This window comes from Papio anubis, chromosome 6 (genome assembly GCF_008728515.1).
Source record: "Papio anubis isolate 15944 chromosome 6, Panubis1.0, whole genome shotgun sequence".
NCBI classification, from domain to species: domain Eukaryota; kingdom Metazoa; phylum Chordata; class Mammalia; order Primates; family Cercopithecidae; genus Papio; species Papio anubis.
In genome coordinates this window covers 123654654-123670132 of record NC_044981.1, presented here as the reverse complement: position 1 = coordinate 123670132, position 15479 = coordinate 123654654, and the positions used below count along the sequence as shown (strand labels likewise).

Genomic DNA, 15479 nt, shown 5'->3' with positions numbered 1-15479 from the left:
CAAGACAACATTCCCCTATTCCATGACATGCTAGAACTGGGGTCAGGATAGTATAAAGGTGAGGCCTTCCTGGTTTCCACTTCTCTGTTAAGTTGGGTGGTTTTCTAGACGCCTGTGCCTAAGGATGGACATAATTGTCCAGCCTGCTGTTGTGTTGTTTGATGGGCATAATCAGGTGGAGTCTTTGGTAGGGCATTGCATAGGACTTCACTACCTCTCCCCTGTATCATACCTTGGTGGAGGTTTTCTCTGAGGCTGAAAGAAGGTTTGGCTGGTGCCCAAGCCTTCCCTCCCTACTGCAGTATAAACCAGAGAAGCTAGAGCAGTGACTCTCAACTGCACAGTGTGAAGGAGGGATATCCTTTCACAGGCAATGTCAGCATCTCTAGAAATGGGTGGGCTGCAATATATATTTCTTAAAAGCATATTCAATATTTTAATAAATTTAGTCATGTTTTCCCATTCTTTAGCTTTCTGTTTTTAAATGTAGAAGCAGGCCAGGTGTGGTGGCTCACACCTGTAATCCTAGCACTTTGGGAGGCCGAGGTGGTGGATCACCTGAGGTCAGGAGTTCGAGACCAGCCTGGCCAACATAGTGAAACCCCATCTCTACTAAAAATACAAAAATTAGCTGGGCGTGGTGGCACGTACCTGTAATCCCAGCTACTCAGGAGGCTGAGGCAGGAGAATCGCTTGAACCCGAGAGGCAGAGGTTGCAGTGAGCCAAGATCATGCCACTGCACAGCAGCCTGGGTGACGAGCAGGACTTCATCTAAAAAAAAAAAAATGTAGAAACATAAGAAGTTTCTTTTCCTTTGTTTTGAAATTTCAAATAAGATAGTTGGGGTATGTATTAGTTTCCTCTGGCTGCCATGACAAACTAGCACGAACGGAATACTGCTTCGGATGGCTTAAAACAATGGAAGTGCATTGTCTTATAGTTCTGGAGGCCAGAAGTCCAAGATCAAGGTATTAGCAGCATTGGTTCTGCCTGGGGGAGAATCTGTTCCATGCCTCTTGCTGAGCTTCTTGTGGTTTGCTGGCAGCCTTTGGCTTTCCTTGACTTGTCGATGCATCACCTTGCCTTAACTTTACATGGCATTCTTCCTGTGTGTCCGATTTCCCCTTTTCATAAGGATGCAGTCATATTGAATTAGGGCCCATTCGAATGACCTCATTAGCTTGATCATCTGAAAGATTCTATTTCCAAATGAGGTCACATTCACAAATATGGGGGGCTAGAGCTTCAACATATTTTTGGTGGGAAACAATTCAGCTGATAACACAGTGTATGAGTTTCTTATGTGTATCAAAAGGGGAATTGGTTTTAAAAAGTTAAGGACTTCAAAGCTAAATAGTGCAGCCACAGCTGATGTCTTGTCACATAGGTCCTGAGATGTTCCCTAACTTGCTGAAATGAATCACAGACTTCAAAGCTCTTGTTGTAGAATTCCTATGCCCTACCCCTACTTACCTCAAGAAGTTGGTGGGTCAGAGGGTCCACAGGCCTCCCTGAAGTGCCTTTCACACTGTCAGTATGTAAGTATGTATGTCAAGTATTTGGGCTTTCTGGCAAGCAATGTGAAGAATAATCACCCATTTCGTTTTCTTAAAAAAATTAAGTTTGTAGCTATAGGAGAAAAAAATAATTAACTTTATTTTTAAAAACGCTGAGGCTGGGTGCAGTGGCTCACCTCTGTAATCCCAGTCAGCACTCTAGGAAGTCCAGGTGGGAGGAGCACTTGAGTCCAGGAGTTCAAGACCAGCCTGGGCAACATAGTGAGATCCTGTCTCTATGAAAAAAAATTTTTTTTTAATTAGCTGGGTGTGGTGGCACACACCTGTGGTCCCAGCCACATGGGAGGCTGAGGCAGGAGAATTACTTGAACCTGGCAGGTTGAGGCTGCAGTGAGCCATGATTGTAACGCTGCATTCTAGCCTAGGAGACAGAGTAAGACTCTGTCTCAAAAAAAAAAAAAAATTAAAAATAAATAAAATAAATTAAAACCTGTGAATTATGCTAGCAATATGCACCCCCACCGACATACAGAGACATATGGAGAAACAAACCCACCACCCCGCCCCTGCTCCAGCGGCACCCCTGACGGGAGCATGCATGCGTACATAATGCAAGGCTGAGTCTGCTGCGGGAGAGTTTTCACCAAGGAGACAGGAAGGCTCCAGCTCAGTCTGGGCTCTGCAGAAGGTGTCCTTGGCTAGTCTCAGCTCCTGGCGCTGGGCAGCAGATAGGATCCAAGCTGAATAGAAAAGAGGTCTGTAAAACCTGGCTGTGACTACCTTACTCTTCAGCCTCATCTAAAGCCTTCTTCTTTCCATGTGGAGGGGTTGGTTCTTTCTTACACATGTCTCACATAACCCACTGTTAATTACCTTCAAACCATTTATGTTTCAATTTTTAATTATAATTTTTATTTAACTGTTAATTGCTAGTTTTCCTCATCAAACCCTGTGAAAGCAGAGAATAGCCTGTGTTGCTTTTAATCTCCTGAGAACTCACTCACTATCACAAGAACAGCACGGAGATAACCGCCTCATGAGCCCAGGAGTTCAAGACTAGCCTGGGCAACATAGCGAGACCCTGTCTCTATGAAAAAAAATATTGTGCCACCATGTGAAGAGGGATGTGTTTGCTTCCCCTTCTGCCATGATCGTAAGTTTCCTGAGGCCTCCCTAGCCTTGCTGAACTGTGAGTCAATTAAACCTCTTTCCTTTATAAATTACCCAGTCTCAGGCAGTTCTTTATAGCAGCGTGAGAACAGATTAATACACAGGACAAACACGTGTCTGGCGCATAGTGCAGCCTCAGGAAGTGTTTGTTGAATGAATGATTTTGTGAATGAATGAATTTATAATTGAGAGATGGCACCAAAGACAAACTGTTTCTGTGTTTTTCAAGGTCAGATATTACACTATTTTCACAAATCATATTAATGAGTCCAGCATACCTTATGACATTTCCACCCAAAGACAATTAGGATCTTTTGTTCTGCCATGCCTTGCTACTTGTGAATAGGGACTACTGGTAAAAGCTTGTTGCGTTGATTGGATGCTGGGGCTACAGTTTGCTGATCTTTAAGTGTTGATTGCACAGTCCCCAAGGGAAGGCAGGATGATATGGTTTGGCTGTGTCCCCACCCAAATCCAATCTCGAATTGCAGTTCCCATAATCTCTACGTGTCGGAAGAGGGACCTGGTAGGAGGTAATTGAATAATGGGGGCAGTTACCTCCATGCAGTTCTTGTGATAGTGAGTGAGTTCTCAGGAGGTCTGATGCTTTTATAAAAGGTTTTACCCACTTTGCTTAGCACCTCCCTCTTGTGCCACCATGTCGAGACCGACGTGTTTGCTTCCCCTTCCACCATGATTGTAAGTTTCCTGAGGCCTCCCCAGTCATGCTGAACTGTAAGTCAATTAAACCTCTTTCCTTTATAAATTACCCAGTCTCAGGCAGTGCGAGAACGGATTAATACACGGGACAAACATGACAGGAAGGTCATGTTTGATTTTCAGATAAGTATTAAAATTTCACTCTAAATTCATTAGGTAGTGAATAGGTCCTTTATGTATTTCATAAACTATCCATATTTGACTTACCTCTCTATTGAACAAAAAAGTAATATTTAAAACAGGATGGAAAATGTTTTATAATTTTTTTCAAGGAACTAGACATAATTCTTAAGGTACTATTAGATTATAAAATTCAGTGGAAATGTTTTGTTAAAATGTGATCTTTCTCTCCTGTAGTCCTGGGACCATCATTATAAGGACCCTTAAGAGCAATGATGCACTATGTTTGTGGATATTGGGACATTTTAAAGATCTCATTATCTTTCATTGAATGGGGTTAGAGAGATATTTGATCTGCTCAAGATAGGAAGTAGAAGTTGCTAATAGTATCTATTTCCAGTCATTGTGCTGCTGCAAAGATGACATGCAATGGGAAGAGAGAATGAACCGAGTAATTCCTGGGTTTTAGAATTTCTAAGTCTGAGAGAGCGGATCCAGGATTAAATGGATACAGTGGTAAACACAAAAATTTAATCTGAGCCACTTGATGGTTTTCCACTAAGATTATTTCAATTCAACTACAGTGAAATTTAATTACTAGTTACCGAGTGCCTAATGGAAACAAAGTTTGGATCATGGGTTTCTTGGTATTCTTTAACTGTTCTCAGATTAAAGTTTTGTTCCAACTCTGAACATAATCCACTCTTACACATCTAAGTTTCTGACCTAATCTTGCCTCCTTTTTTCTTGTAATAAAATTATACTCTGTTCTCTTTCAAAACTCTGCTCAAGCTTCATCTCCTTTAATTAGCCTTCGCAGACAGTGCAGATAATGCCTGTTGTGGTATTTATTCCCACAATCTCTTTATCAAGAGCAGAAATGTAGACTCTCAAGGGGGCCATCCTCTGTCCAGATCCCGTTCCCCAACACCTCCCACCACAGGCCCTCCCTATACACCCCAAATCAGTGGCTCTCAATTTTGGCTGCACAGCAAAATTCCCCGGGGAGCTTTAAAAAGGTTACTTTTAAGAAGCCAAACAAGAATTTTTAATTTGGTATCCCTGGTAGCTGTAAAACAAAAACAAAAAACGAAACAAAATAAAAAACTAAAATTGGAAACCATAATCTCTAAAGGCAAGCCTCCCACAATTTGTTTTTTAAAGTTTTTAGGTCACTTAAAGATTTGTTCACAGGTGAGACTTGTCTTAAACAAAGCAGGACTCTCACTTACCTTAATATGTCTGTACTTAAGTATATGTTTCTTTATTTTTCTTTTGTTTTTTGTTACATGTAATCTCACAAAATCACGTTTTAAAGTCGTATTTGGGTTCTCCAAAGAAACAGAACAATAGGTGATACACACACACACACACACACACACACACACACATATATATATAAAGATTTGTTATGGGAGTTGGCTTACACCCCATGTCTGCTGTCTACAGGCTAGAGCACCAGGCAAGCTGGTGCTGTGATTCAGTCAGAGTCTCAAAGCCTGAGAATCAGGTAGATGGTATAAGTCCTGGTCTGAGCCTGGAAGACCAAGAACCAGGAATGCGGATGTCCAAGGGCAACAGAGAAATAGAAGTCCTAGCTCAAGCAGAAAGAACAAATTCACTTTTCCTCTACCTTTTTGTTCTATTTGAGCCCTCCATGGATTAGATGATACCTGCTCACATTGCTGAGAATGATCTTCCTCGCTTGGTGTACAGATTCAAGTGCTAATCTCTTCAGGAGGTACCCTCATAGACACACCAGAAATAGTGTTTTACCATCTATCCAGGCACCCTTAGCCCAGTAAAATTGACATGAAACTAACCATCATAAGAGTTGAAACATGTCTTAGATGTCATTTCTTTCAATTTACCTGTGGAAATCTCCAGCAAAGGACATGTCTTACCCAGCCCATGGATTAAGAACCAAAACATCAAGATTTACTAGGCTTAAGATGTTTGGAAGATTATTGTTATTATCATGATGATTATTATTTTAGACAGGGTCTTGCTCTGTAGTCCAGGCTGGAGTGCAGTGGTAAGATCACAGTTCACTGCAGCCTCAACCTACCAGGCTCAAGTGATCCTCCCACCTCAGCCTCTTGGGTAGCTGGGACTACAGGTGTGTGCCACCACACTGGGTCAGTTTTGTATTTTTTGTAGAGACAAAGTCTCACTATGTTACCCAGGCTGGTCCTGAACTCCTGGGCTCAAGCAATCTCCCACCTCGGCCTCCCAAAGTGATGGAATTACAGGCGTGAGCCACTGTGCCTGGCATGAAGATCATTATTTAGAAAGCAAATTCAAGGGTCTCTTTTATTTGTAATAGCAGACCAAAGTGAGCCCACAGATCACTGGATAGTCATGGCAGAGTGAACATGCCTGGCCTCTGAAGTCATGAGACTCCCTCAACTTCAACTCCTGGGATTGTCAGGCATGCCTCAACTCTTCCTCTTTAAGCCAGTTTCCTTATTTTCAAAAATGCAGAGAGTAATGCCTCGAGGCTTGTTTTAAGGATTAAATTGGGTAAATATTTAAGAAAGTGGGTGACATATAGTTAAATTTTTTAACAGTTGTAAAATGGTGAGAACCTTCTTTCACTGACTTTAAAAGGTAAAGAGAAAAACAACTATTTTGCATTTGAATAGGTGTTTATTATTCTGTCAGCTCTAATGATTTTTAAATATCTCAAAATTTCTCAGTATAACCCGGCTTGACCCGGCCATTTGGATTCAAAAGTGTTTCTGGCATGCTTCCTAGAGCTTACATTTCTGTATTCTTTGAAGCATCTGAAAGAAATATAAGCTCCACTGTTGTCCAGAAGGAAGTTAGCATATTAGTCACCTATAAAAGTACGAATCTATAATGTTTACAATATAACCCTTTCAAAAATTTCTTTAGAGGAAGAAGAAAAACCCCAAAGCAGATACAAGACATGGTGATTTATTCATCACTAATGAAGAAGGAGAGTTAGAAATGCAGTGAGAGGTGGGCGCCGTGGCTCATGCCTGTAATCTCAGCACTTTGGGAGGCCAAGGTGGGTGGATCACCTGAGGTCAGGAGTTTGAGACAAGCCTGACCAACATGGTGAAACCCCGTTTCTAGTAAAAATATAAAATTAGCCAGGTGTGTGGTGCATGCCTATAATCCCAGCTACTTGGGAGGCTGAGGCAGGAGAATTGCTTGAACCTGGGAGGCAGAGGTTGCGGTGAGCCGAGATTGTGCCACTGCACTCCAGCCTGGGCAACAAGAGTGAAACTCCATTTCAAAAAAAAGAAAAAGAAAAGAAATGCAGTGACAGTGAGGGCTTCAAGGCCCCAGGGAGCTTAATGCTTTTGTGTGTGTGTGTGTGTGTGTGTGTGTGTGTGTGTGTGTGTGTATGTTCTGCATGTTCCTGATGATCTTTCAGTTTGAGCCACGAAGAAATCAACCACTTTTCTGTTTTGCCCCCAGGAAAAATACCAGAACAGCCTATCAGAGGTAGAAAAACAAGAGAAGATAAGATCTTAACTATCATAATGAGGACAGGCACTTGCTTTGAACCTCAGAAGCAGGGGAAGTGGTAGAGTTTGAGTGTTGCTTGCAGAATCCGAAGCTCTACCGAGGCTGGAGCAATGCAGATGTCTACCAAGACCTCTGATTATAAGTGACAATTTCAACGTCAAGTTTTTTGGACTGGAAAGTAAATTCTATCCAATAATTTATTTTGGGGAAAAATTCTTCCGCAAAGTCTCCTACGTCTCCTACTCCCAAAACTTTTAACCTGCTTGACCTTAGGCTGGGGAAATTACAGAAATTAGATAAACATAAAAAATTAAACGATGAGAAAGTATTGCATTGTTTAAGTGTTACAGGTCTTTAAATCTTAACTATATATGCTTGCCTCTGAATATACCTTAAATATAAGTTATAATAATGACCTATGCTATTTACTTAGACCCCAAAAGAATTGTTGGATTTAAAAGGATGTACTTATTTCACCTCTCTTAATTCCCTCTCTTTGGACCCAGGATATCTTAAAGCATCACCCTCACTGTCACCTAAGCAACCTAAGGGCTGCCCCATAAATTATAATACAGCATCTTCCCAGTAGCAAAGCCATTGTCAATGGACAGAAATTATAGAAATACAAGACTCATCTCAACATAAAAAGGAACTTTCTGGGAACCAAAAACGTCCAATAATACAGTAGACTGCCTTACAGAGTGCTTAGCTCACTGGTACAGGAGGAGCTCAAGCTATGTCTAAATGATCAGGTTAAGTCCAGAGTCAAGCTAAGACTAAATGTCCATCTACTTGGGATGTTGTGGAAGGAATTCCAGAGCTTGATGAAAGGCTGGATTCCAAGGTCTCTTCCCAATATAAAATTATATGACTTGGAATAAAATAAATCTGACACTGAATACTTTGTTTGGTGTCACATTTCTGATTTTAGATAATTCAGCTCATCAAGAATAAAGAGTATGGCTTATTTTTAAGCTGGAACCCATCACATTTTATTGGGGGTCCCTTAGATGACTGTTAGTAACTTTCAAAAACTGAAATATTACCTAGTTTATGGTTTTGGATTCCATTTACATATGTTTCCCTGACCCCCCCCCCTTACCTCTTACCTGCCAATGTGTTCTTCTGTTTCATGTTTTACCTATTCATTATGTCAATTATATCTGATTACAAGATACTTTCATGGGAGATTGATTTCTATTGTAGACCTGAGTGAAATCACATATATCATTTCCACCAATAACCTTTGTGGCTGGAAGTCCTGTGCTGTGTATATTCCTCAAACATAAGGATAGTTCTAAGAGGTTCTGTCATTAGTCCCTTGAATGAAAAATATATTGCATAAAACATAATTTATTTATTTTAACTCATTAGGAGTCATTTAAAAATTGACAGCAAAATTTATTCCTTACCAAAAAAAGGGAGGTTGCAGATAAAATGGTGTTCTCCCCTCAGCACACGGGTGTTGCACATGTAGGGATAACAGCTGGCACAGGAATAGTAATAGGCAGCCATTGTTTTTGCACCTGGCTGGGGAATCACAGTCTGAGGCTATAACAAGTGCAGCTGCAGAGGTTCTTGTCAGATTTTTCTGAGCCACAGAAATGAGGAAACAATCATTTTAGATCTATGACATACTAGTCTTCATGAAATTACCTCAGATATTAAAGAAGGATAAATGAAGTAAAGAGTAAAATATGATTATTTTGAACAGTCTCCAAACTATTTAGTGCACTTTTCTATTATCTTAAGAATAAAGAACATTGATTCTAAAGGAAAACAAAATAGAAGAGGTATTTGAGGAAAAGAAAAATATGGCACTGAACATCGGTATTTGGATATGTGTAAATGTTATCTGACTTAAGTTCTTAGAAGGTACAACTGAGACACTCATTCAAAAGAAAATGAGGATCTGTTTTTGGAAAAATAAAGGGTATAAAAAAGCTTATTTTGAAAAGGAATAAAATTAGACTTGTTCTGAAGGTCTATTATGTACCTCACATAAAAAGACACTACCGAATTTCTTCCACTCCCTTCCCTTCCATTTCATTCTGTTCCTTTTTGTGTCCTTCTGGTTCCCTTTTCCTTCCGTTTGTCCTTTTTTTCTCCTTTGCTTTCACAAAGGTTTCCTAAAACACTTAAAATCTTTGTATAAGGTCATCTCAAATCTGTAAAGGTGAAAAAAAGGCAGCTCTTATACAGCAGTTGTTGCACTAAGGGATATGGCATCTTCATAAATTATTCAAATATAAGCTGGAATGGGCACAACAGGGTAAGTGAAGTAGAGAATAGTGTGATGGGTAATGAGAGGTAGAGACAGCATTCTGCCAGAAGCCAGGGAAGGTCACATCAGGGAACTGGCAGTGGAAACAGAATAGAGGGCAGTCTACTTGTGAGGGACTGTGGACGCAGAATCCACAGGGCCTGGAGATTAGATGGCTAAAGTTGGCAAGAGTGAGGTGAAGCCAAAGAGGCCAGCCATTTTTCAATTATTTTTACTGGTTTTCCAGAGTTAAGAAAACATAAAGGAGGAATGTGTCTCTCCTCACACGTAGTGTAGGATTGAACACGACTATTGATTCCCAAAAGAAAATCTACTTCATAAGCCAGTGTTGAGAAGCTGGTATTTGACTTGTGATTTGATATATGTAAGTGTGAGTAGGTGGAAACTGGGGTGGGTAGAAAGTAGTTACAGGGCAAGATGTTTCACTACTGAGACAGGTCTCCTCCTCCAAATCCATTTCCTCCCCCAGATCTCTCTGTCCCCACCTGCAGTTGATGGGACTCTTATTCTCTTTCATCCTCCCTCCCACTCATACGATCTCCAGCTTCTTTCTTTTCCTGGTTTTCTCCCCACCTACCTTTCCATTCTCATATGTATGGAAATGTAGCTCACCCCGTCTCCTCCTCACCCATCTCTTAATATTGTTTTCAAGTGTCTGCGGTCCTGAGGATGACTGCATGTGTTCTCAGCAAACAAAAGATCCTTTTGCTAAATGATCTACCCCCTTTACAGAGTGACAGATGAATTTTAAACACCCAGTTTTTATTTCTGGGACACCCCCAACTGTTGTCAACCTTGGCATCTAAAGCACTGCTGGGTAAAGACATTAAATAACAGTTTTGTCATCTCAGCAAATAATTACAAGTACTCTGAGACTGAAGAGCCCATGCAAATGTTTCCAAAGGTCCTCAGGTGGTCAGCAAGGGAGGTCTCAGATTTCTCAACTGTGTCACTCATTCTCATTTTGTGCATTTTTATCTGTGGGAACCTAACATTATCCTTGGTTATCTGGTGTTAGTGCCAATCACATTGCTGTGGAGGTCCCTTCTGCCACATACCTGGACTGAGCACAGAGGCTCCTCTGTATCTGTTGATGAGGAAGCTAGTCACACTATGAAAAGGTTGGAACGTGCTACTTTCCTTTCATACCTGGCTGAATCCTGAAGAAAAACACTACCTTCATAAAACCAACCACAGAAGTATATTACCTTCCCTCTATTTTTCTTTTGCTTCAAGGTAAATCTTGTTACCCCTTTTTATTGAATGGGTTGGAAACCTAAGACTTGTTCTTTGACACCAGAGGTGCAGGTTATTTTATGTTTAAAATTCCCTTTTCTGTTTTACTCTTCTCTGTTATTAGGTAGAGAGATAACTCTCGACCAAATCATTTTTAAAAAGTGTAATTCAACATGGAACCAGAACCATTCTCCAAAGAACACCTGTTGTTTTGTGGTCTTGAATTTCTGAGGAAATCTGCTTTCACTTGATATAACTCTAAAACCTTATTGATTCTTTAGACACCCACCTCTCAGGTACACTCTACTTTCTTAATTTATAATTTCTTATACTTAGTATTAAGGAAAAGACAAGATATGCAAAGTAAAAATAAAGTGAAAATCCTTCAATTAAAACCTGTTTTGATTTTTTTCATGTGAAGCTTGTTTGTTGTGATGGGATAACCTTTTAAACACAATATTCCATCCATAATAAATTTTTGCAGCAAGTTAGGTGTTTGCAACAAAACGTGTATATTTCCTTTAGAAATTGAACAGAAGTTTCCAGAATCTCTCAATGAGCGTTCTGCTCCAACCCTGAAAAATAAAACCAGAGTTGTGTCCCCTCTGTTATCTCATAGCACCTTCAGCATATTTTTGTCATTGTACTTACCACATCATAATTAAATTGTCTGCTTAAGTAAACTCTGTAGACTTGCTTTTACTGAACTGGGGTTTGGTTTGAAGCCATCAGCCCATACTGAGATATAATAAAATGTAAGAGCTGAAACTATAAAAATACTGGAAGAAAACTTAAGGAAAACTCTTACGGATATTGGTCTAGGCAAAGAACTCATGAGTAAGACAAAAGCACAAGCAACAGAAACAAAGCAGGGGCTTAATTAAACAAAACCTTCTGCACAGCAAAAGAAATAAACACAGCAAACAGCCTCCAGAATGGGAGAAAATATTTGCAAACAGTGTATCCAGCACAGGGCAAATAACCAGAATATACAAGGAACTCAACTCAACAGCAGCAAAACAAAACCTAATTAAAAAGTGGGCAAAGGACATGAACAGACATTTTTCAAAAAAACACATACAAATGGCCAACAAACATGAAAAAATGCTCAACATCACTAATCATCACAGAAATGCAAATTAAAACCACAATGAGAATCTATCGAACGTTAGTCAGAATAGCTATTAAAATGTCAAGGTGTCCGGAATTGGTGGGTTCTTGGTCTCACTGACTTCAAGAATGAAGCTGCGGACCCTCGCGGTGAGTGTCACAGTTCTTAAAGATGGTGTATCCGGAGTTTGTTCTTTCAGACGTTCAGATGTGTCTGGAGCTTCTTCCTTCTGGTGGGTTCGTCCTCTCACTGACAGGAGTGAAGCTCCAGACCTTGGAGGTGAGTGTTACAGCTCTTAAAGGCGACCGTCTGGAGTTGTTGGCTTTTCCCACTGGGTTCGTGGTCTTCTGGGCTTCGGGAGCGAAACTGCAGACCTCTGCGGTGAGTGTTACAGCTCATAAAGGCAGCGTGGACCCAAAAAATGAGTGGCATTAAGATTTATTGCAATCAGCAAAATAACAACGCTTCCACAGAATGGAAAGAGACCCGAGTGGGTTGCCGCTGGCTGGCTCTGGCAGCCTGCTTTTATTCTCTTACCTGGCCCCACCCACATCCTGCTGATTGGTCCATTTTACAGAGAGCTGATGGGTCCATTTTACAGAGAACTGATTGGTGCATTCATAATCCCTGAGCTAGACACAGAGTGCCCATTGGTGTGGTTATGATCCCTTAGCTAGACATAAAAGTTCTCCAAGTCTCCACTAGGCTCAGGAGACCAGCTGGCTGCACCTAGTTGATCCTGCACTGGGGCTGGGCAGAGTTGCCCGCCAGTCCTGCCCCATCCACCGGCACTCCTCAGCCCCTGGGTGGTTGATGGGACCGGGCACCAAGGAGCAGGGGGCGGCACCCGGAGAAGCTGGGGCTGCCTGGGAGCCCACCACGGAGGGGGCCCTCGGACATGGCGGGCTGCAGGTCTGGAGCCCTGCCCTGTGGGGCGGCTGAGGCTCTGCGAGAATTTGAGCACGGTGCATACGGGCTGGCAGTGCTGGGGGACCCGGGGCAACCTCCGCAGCTGCTGGCCCGGGTGCTAAGCCCCTCACTGCCCTGGGCACGGGCGCCGGCCTGTTGCTCAGTGTGCGGCCCGCTGAGCCTGAGCCCGCACCCTCTGGAACTCACGCTGGCCTGCCAGCGCCTCACGCAGCCGTGGGTCCCACCCGTGCCTCTCCCTCCACGCCTCCCGGCAAGCAGAGGGAGGTGGCTCCGGCCTGGGCCAGCCCAGAGAGGGGCTTCCACAGTGCCTTGGTGGGCTGAAGGGCTCCTCAAGCGCTGCCAGAGTGGACGCAGAGGCCAAGGAGGTGCCCAGAGGGAGGGCTACTAGCATGTTGTCACCTCTCAAAGGCAGGGTGTGGTGGCTCATGCCTGTAATCCCAGCATTTTGGGAGGCCAAGGCAGGTGGATCACTTAGGGCCAGGAGTTAAAGACCAGCCTGGCCAACATGGTGAAACCCCATCTCTACCAAAAATACAAAAAATTAGTTGGGTGTGTTGGCACATGCCTGTAATCCTAGCTACTCAGGAGGCTGAAGCACGAGAATTGCTTGAACCCAGGAGGCGGAGGTAGCAGTGAGCTCAGACTCTACTACTGCACTCTAGCCTGGAAGATAAAGTAAGACTCTGTCTTTAAAAAAAAGTAAAAACAAACAAACAAACAAACAAAAAACATGTTGGCAAGGATGTGGAGAAAAAGGAATACTTACACACTGTTGGTGGGAATGTAAATTAGTACAACCTCTATAGAAGACAGTATGAAGATTTCTCAAGGAACTAAAAGAATTACCATTAGATCTAGCAATCCCACTGGGTATCTACCCAATGAAAAGGAAATCGTTATATCATAAAGATACCCACACTCATTTGTTTATCACAACACTGTTTACAATAGCAAAGATATGGAATCAACCCAAAGTCCATCAATGGATGAATAGATAAAGAAAAGATTATATATATACATATAATCTACTCAGCCCTAACAAAGAATGAAACATGTCTTTTGCAGCCACACGCCTGAAACTAGAGGACATTATCTTAAATGAAATAACTCAGAAACAGAAAACCAAATACCGTATATTTTCACTTATAAGCGAGAACTAAGTAATGTGTCCACATGGGCCGAGTGTGGAATGATAGACATTGGAAACTCAAAAGGGTGGGAAGGTGGGAAAGGCATAGGTGATGAGAAATTAATTCATAGGTAAAATATACGTTATTTCAGTGATGGAATAATAAACAATTCAGGTGATGGAACAATAAAAAATAAAAACCCAGCCTTTACCATTATTTAATATATTCATATAATACAATTGCATTTGTATCCCTTACATTTATACCAAAGAAAGAGGTGAAAAGAAAAAAAATAGCCCCACAACATTTACCATAAGGACAGTGTTGAAAATGTTCTTCAGTGTATCACATAGTATTTGTATTTGGGCCAGATGTGGTGGCTCATGCCTATAATCCCAGCACTTTGGGAGGCCGAGGTGGGCAGATCACGAAGGCAAGAGATCGAGACCATCCTGGCCAACTTGGTGAAACCCCGTCTCTACTAAAAATACAAAAATTAGCTGGGCAGGGTGGCATGCCTGTAATCCCAGCTACTCAGGAGGTTGATACAAGAGAATCGCTTGAACCCGGGAGGCAGAGGTTTCAGTGAGCCCAGATTGTGTCACTGCACTCCAGCCTGGGCAACAGAGTGAGACTCTGTCTCAAAAAAAAAAAAAAAAAAAAAGAAAAGAGAGTATTTGCCTTTGGATGATCCTTGAGGGTTTTGTTTGTTTGTTTGGCCCTATGTCAGGAATAGGTATGCTTTCCCTGAGCATGTGGTCTGGTTTTATCTGGTGGAACTGAAACAACCCCAGTTGTCCCATGGAACTGGTGTTTATGGTTTCTTTGAATAAACATAAAAATTAACCTCCCTTAAAACGTGAGAAAGTTAACATTTGTCTTATCTGAGTTCCTTTCTCAGGAAACCAACCATGAGGACTGCCAGATAGTATCAAGGAACTGAAACTTACCAGATCACCATGTCTGGACAATGAGACACAGGACCCTTCACCCATCATCATTGGCCTAACTGACCACCTGCTTCCTGTGAACCACCTTCTTTTTCTTATTCCTCCCTAATTCCTGTTTTCCCACACATGTTTAAAATTCGTTCCTGCTGCATAAACCCCTAATTTTAGTCAGTCAGAGAGATGGATTTGAGACTGATCTCCCATCTTCTTAGCCATAGCACCTAATTAAAGCCTTCTTCGAAGCCTGGCAATACTCATTGTCTCAGTAATTGGGTTTCTGTGTGGCAAGCAGCAAGACCTAGACTGAAATCCCGGTGTTTTGGTAACAGAACCTGTGGATTGTCTCTGCCTTCACAGAGATTACCAAAAAGCTTAGATCCAAATTCCTGGTGCATCCTTAGCAAATACATGCAGGTCTTCATTGCATTTATTTTGTGTATTACCCTGCCTCTAGTGTATGATCCCATCATTGCCTTCCCTTTGCCTTTCTCACTTGTTTCTAATGGACTTTATTTTCTTACATAGTACCCCTCTTTGTTCCCCTCTGTAAATCCTTTTGAAGAAAGGCATGAGAATAAAGACATATCTGTATCTTTCTCTTACCAGGCTATGAGCTCCTTGAGAATGTCCTGGGGTTGTTTCTCTATCATTTTGCACTTGGATGTGGCACAGACTTCACTGTATGTTCAGTAAATATTTTTTAAAGTAAACTAAATGAAGTTGCCATTGAAAAATAAAAAGGAATCATCTGGTAATTTGAGCAATGCCCATTTTCTCTTTCATGGTAAGACAAAAGGAAAAGATTGAGA

At 41.7% G+C, this 15479-nt stretch overlaps 1 long non-coding RNA gene across 1 annotated transcript in view; it reads right to left on the bottom strand.

The window, feature by feature from the left end:
* Positions 1-2130: 2130 nt before the first annotated feature.
* LOC116275352 overlaps positions 2131-15479 on the bottom strand; it is a 32456-nt gene continuing 19107 nt past the window's right edge. Inside the window, exon 4 of the long non-coding RNA XR_004184397.1 lies at positions 2131-2258. This is a non-coding gene — a long non-coding RNA (uncharacterized LOC116275352). The remainder of the gene's footprint in view (positions 2259-15479) is intronic.